At 44.9% G+C, this 5,171-nt stretch overlaps 1 non-coding gene across 1 annotated transcript; it reads right to left on the reverse strand.

Moving 5' to 3' along the window:
- Positions 1–3,511: 3,511 nt before the first annotated feature.
- Trnas-uga lies at positions 3,512–3,586 on the reverse strand. The gene has a single exon. It is a non-coding gene; the product is annotated as a tRNA-Ser (tRNA).
- Between the last annotated feature and the right edge of the window lie 1,585 nt (positions 3,587–5,171).

Consider the following 5,171-nt stretch of genomic DNA (forward strand, 5'->3'; position numbering starts at 1 on the left):
GGAGATCTTGCTGGCCAGGGTAGTTGACTTACACCTTCTAGAGCACGTTGGGTGGCACGGGATACATGCGGACGTGCATTGTCCTGTTGGAACAGCAAGTTCCCTTGCCGGTCTAGGAATGGTAGAACGATGGGTTCGATGACGGTTTGGATGTACCGTGCACTATTCAGTGTCCCCTCGACGATCACCAGTGGTGTACGGCCAGTGTAGGAGATCGCTCCCCACACCATGATGCCGGGTGTTGGCCCTGTGTGCCTCGGTCGTATGCAGTCCTGATTGTGGCGCTCACCTGCACGGCGCCAAACACGCATACGACCATCATTGGCACCAAGGCAGAAGCGACTCTCATCGCTGAAGACGACACGTCTCCATTCGTCCCTCCATTCACGCCTGTCGCGACACCACTGGAGGCGGGCTGCACGATGTTGGGGCGTGAGCGGAAGACGGCCTAACGGTGTGCGGGACCGTAGCCCAGCTTCATGGAGACGGTTGCGAATGGTCCTCGCCGATACCCCAGGAGCAACAGTGTCCCTAATTTGCTGGGAAGTGGCGGTGCGGTCCCCTACGGCACTGCGTAGGATCCTACGGTCTTGGCGTGCATCCGTGCGTCGCTGCGGTCCAGTCCCAGGTCGACGGGCACGTGCACCTTCCGCCGACCACTGGCGACAACATCGATGTACTGTGGAGACCTCACGCCCCACGTGTTGAGCAATTCGGCGGTACGTCCACCCGGCCTCCCGCATGCCCACTATACGCCCTCGCTCAAAGTCCGTCAACTGCACATACGGTTCACGTCCACGCTGTCGCGGCATGCTACCAGTGTTAAAGACTGCGATGGAGCTCCGTATGCCACGGCAAACTGGCTGACACTGACGGCGGCGGTGCACAAATGCTGCGCAGCTAGCGCCATTCGACGGCCAACACCGCGGTTCCTGGTGTGTCCGCTGTGCCGTGCGTGTGATCATTGCTTGTACAGCCCTCTCGCAGTGTCCGGAGCAAGTATGATGGGTCTGACACACCGGTGTCAATGTGTTCTTTTTTCCATTTCCAGGAGTGTAGATCCTAAGATCTGCTTCAGGGGGTAGTCAGACAGGGCCAAATCTTCATGTTAGCGTTTATTTTCTGTTGCACACATTCATTTTACACCTGCCTGGAGTAGCATCTTGGAAAGTGAATAACTTACAGACATAAGAATAAGAGCCAAGAACCTATGTAGGCCATATTTAAACATAATGGTAAGATTTGAAAAATCTTAAAAATTCTTACAGTTTCTTTATTTATTCTTAAATTTAAGAAAATTTTTAAAAATCATTTGAAATGGGAGTGGGAAATAGCCCCAGTAAAGACACCAAGGAAGGGGAGGTAACGGGTAGAGGGCTGATGAACCAGGCTATTCACTTAAGTAATCAAAGTTGGCCAAAATGGCCTTGTGCCCTAACTCAGTTTGAGAACCTAATGTTTGCTTTTAAGAATTTCTTAATGCACACAATATCTCCAGCTAATCCAATATATTAAGAATGTTACCCTTGCATTCTGTACGCAAAATTGTAGGACCAGATGTAATCGAGAACCTGAGTGACAGTTGCAGATAAATGCAAGCTTAAGGCTGAATTGGAGTCTGAACTCGAAACATGTTCCTTAAACCAAACTACAAAGGACTTTTCAGGTTGGGACTGTGTTCTTAGACTAGCAATCTTCACCAGTGATGATGTAAACACTTGACGACTTGTGGGGCTCCTGTTTTGCCTTCTCCCTGTTTTTAAACCTCAGACCATTATTCTTAAGAATGAAATATGCAAGTCATCAGGCACTTACAGCTTCACCTCTGCAGATTGGCAGTCTAAGGATATAGGCCGAACTGGAAAGTTAGGTTTAAGGGACATACTTCTGGTCTGGGTTCCAGTTCTAGCTTGAGTTCTCATTTACCTGAAATGGTCACTCAATTTCTCGTATTACATCTTGTCTCACAATTTTGCATACGGAATGCAAGGGCAACTTTCCTAATATCTTGGAAGAGCTGGAAATCTTTCCTGTGTTAAAAGAACCTTCAAACCAAACACTGAATTCTCGAACAGATTTTTGGCATCAAGCTATTTTGGCCAATTGTGATTGCTTAAGTGATGAGCTTGGTTCATCCGCCTTATCTCCTTGCCTTCTCTTCACTGGTGCCTTTACTATGGCCATTCCCCCATTTTACATTTTCTTATAAAGTTTTCTTAAGTTTAAAAAAATTAAAAATATTGCAACAATTTTTAAGAGATTTTAATTCTAAATGTTATGTTTATAAATGGCCCAAAACAGGTTCTAGGCTTTTATCCTTATATCTATAAGTTATTTCCAGAATGAGATTTTCACTCTGCAGCGGAGTGTGCGCTGATATGAAACTTCCTGGCAGATTAAAACTGTGTGCCCGACCGAGACTCGAACTCGGGACCTTTGCCTTTCGCGGGCAAGTGCTCTACCATCTGAGCTACCGAAGCACGACTCACGCCCGGCACTCACAGCTTTACTTCTGCCAGTATCTCGTCTCCTACCTTCCAAACTTTACAGAAGCTCTCCTGCGAACAGAAGTAAAGAAGTTTGGAAGGTAGGAGACGAGATACTGGCAGAAGTAAAGCTGTGAGTACCGGGCGTGAGTCGGGCTTCGGTAGCTCAGATGGTAGAGCACTTGCCCGCGAAAGGCAAAGGTCCCGAGTTCGAGTCTCGGTCGGGCACACAGTTTTAATCTGCCAGGAAGTTTCATATAAGTTATTTACTTGGCAGTCACTATTTTTATTAGCACATTTATTTTTGTGCACCAATTCCCAACCATTTCCTTAAAGATTAATGGAGGTTACTTCCACTTCCACACATGCACCGCTTCCCTCAGGACCTATGGTTTGATAGCCAGTCTGTCCGTTTATGGCAGTCTCAACATTGTTTCTTGATGTGGCTTTTGCTGTGGTACTGTCCACCCTACACATGTTTCTCCCTTCCCTCCCACATATTCTCGATGCGTTTTGTAATATTTTCTCCCGTCCCGGGGTTGCCAACTCTCCCGTATTATGTGGGAACTCCCGTATTCTTCTGAATTTTTAAGCCTACTCACATCTCCCATTTTTCTTTTATACAGGAGATACAATCTCCCGTATTTGAGAAAAGGACACAAAAATGGGTCAAATGGCTCTGAGTACTATGGGACTTAACTTCTGAGGTCATCAGTCTCCTAGAACTTAGAATTACTTAAACCTAACTAACCTAAGGACATCACACACCTCCATGCCCGAGTAAGGATTCGAACCTGCGACCGTAGCGGTCGCGCAGTTCCAGACTGCGGCGCCTAGAACCACTCGGCCACCCCAGCCGGCAAAAGGACACAGATTAAGGTTTAAACCTGCCACATATCTTTCAAATCTCGTTGGTGGATGATGGTTACAACATCGATCAATCGATACGACATAGTCTAGAATGAAATTTTCACTCTACAGCGGAGTGTGCGCTGATATGAAACTTCCTGGCAGATTAAAACTGTGTGCTGGACCGAGACTCGAACTCGGGACCTTTGCCTTTCACGGGCAAGCGCTCTACCGACTGAGCTACCCAAGCACGACTCACGCCCCATCCTCACAGCTCAGTACTGGCAGAAGTAAAGCTGTGAGGACGGGGCGTGAGTCGTGCTTAGGCAGCTCAGGAAGTTTCGATACGACATAGTGTTATGGATACTGTTACTACATCGATATGTAGAGAACATAAAACATAACACGGTGTTGCGAGTCACATTGCGATTATCTTGTTTCTTTGCCGTTCCGCCTAATCCGAGTTGCGCAAAAAGGAAGAATCCAAAACCCTGTTCAAAAGGGGAGGAAAGTACTTCAGTACATATCGGAAGAAATGGGAAGAAACTCATTTATGGGTTAATCCTGTAAAACGAAACAATTCTAAAGCATATTGCACCCTTTGCAAGCGTGAATTCAGCGTAGCACTTGGTGGTAATACTGACTGTCAGCAGTATGCCAACACTAAAGGACACAAAAGCAGAGTTAGAGGAAGTAACACATCTAAGATATCCAGCTATTTTCAGTGCCTAAGTGGTATTCCCTTCAGTGGTGAATGTGACAAAGTTCTGGTGGGTGAGTTATCGTTTGCGTATCATATAGTGAAACACAACCTAAGTTATATTAGCATGGACTGTGTGAATAAACTTGTAAAGAACGTATTTATGGATTCGGATGTGCCCAAAAAAATACGTTGTGGTAGGACTAAAGCAGAGTCTATTGCAAACAACGTATTAGCGCCTAGAAGTGTAAGTGATTTCCTAGATGTGCTAAATGACCCATATTAGTGTAGAACCTTTTTTTCTGTGGCTTCAGATGCGTCGAATTTCAGGTACAGGAAAATGTTTGCTGTATTAATCAGGTACTTTGAATTATTAGATTTAGTGGAACAAGGAGATGACAGTGCTAGTGGTATTCATGCTTTAATAGAAAACAGTCTTGAATCTCATACATTAAATGTAAATAACATTTCGTCATCAATTATAGCAAAAATAAATCCATGATGAAATTGTTGAGTGAGAAAAATAACAAAATTTTTAAAGCAAACTGCACAAATCACATAATCCATAATGGCAGAAAGTATGTTTCTGATGTCTTAGATGTGAACATAGAAATGATAGTTGTTAAGATTGCTGGATTGAATGAATGTGGGTTTAATTGCAAACGCATGTAACTGGGTGAATTAAGTGGGATTTCCTCAATTTAACTTAGCAGCAGAGGTTTGGAAAAGTAGTTGTGTTCAACTTTCGAAGGTTCCTTGTGGTGCCACTCAGGCAGCCAATCGTGCCATTACCTGTATGGGTTTTAGTATTGGACGTCCATACAACTGGCTCTCTTAGAACCAAGTGCAAGGGATGCATTTGTTCAAATTTCAGATGTCGAACAGATGGAAAACTTTTGGAAACTAATAAACAGTCGTCGTTTCTCCTGTCCTCTGATTGAAGGAGATGGCTAGTACTAGTAAAGGAATCGTTTTGTTGATTGGTCAGTTCGTCACCTCCAGGTTTTTTCGCTCTCCGTACTCGGAGGCGAGGCAGACTTGTTTTTTTTTTTTTTGAGAGGTCAGGAAGATGTGAAAGAGTCGGGTTGCAGATGACTCAGTGTGCTGGTTAGTATTATGTGTTAATTTTGTGCACA

Source organism: Schistocerca americana, chromosome X (genome assembly GCF_021461395.2).
Source record: "Schistocerca americana isolate TAMUIC-IGC-003095 chromosome X, iqSchAmer2.1, whole genome shotgun sequence".
NCBI lineage: Eukaryota > Metazoa > Arthropoda > Insecta > Orthoptera > Acrididae > Schistocerca > Schistocerca americana.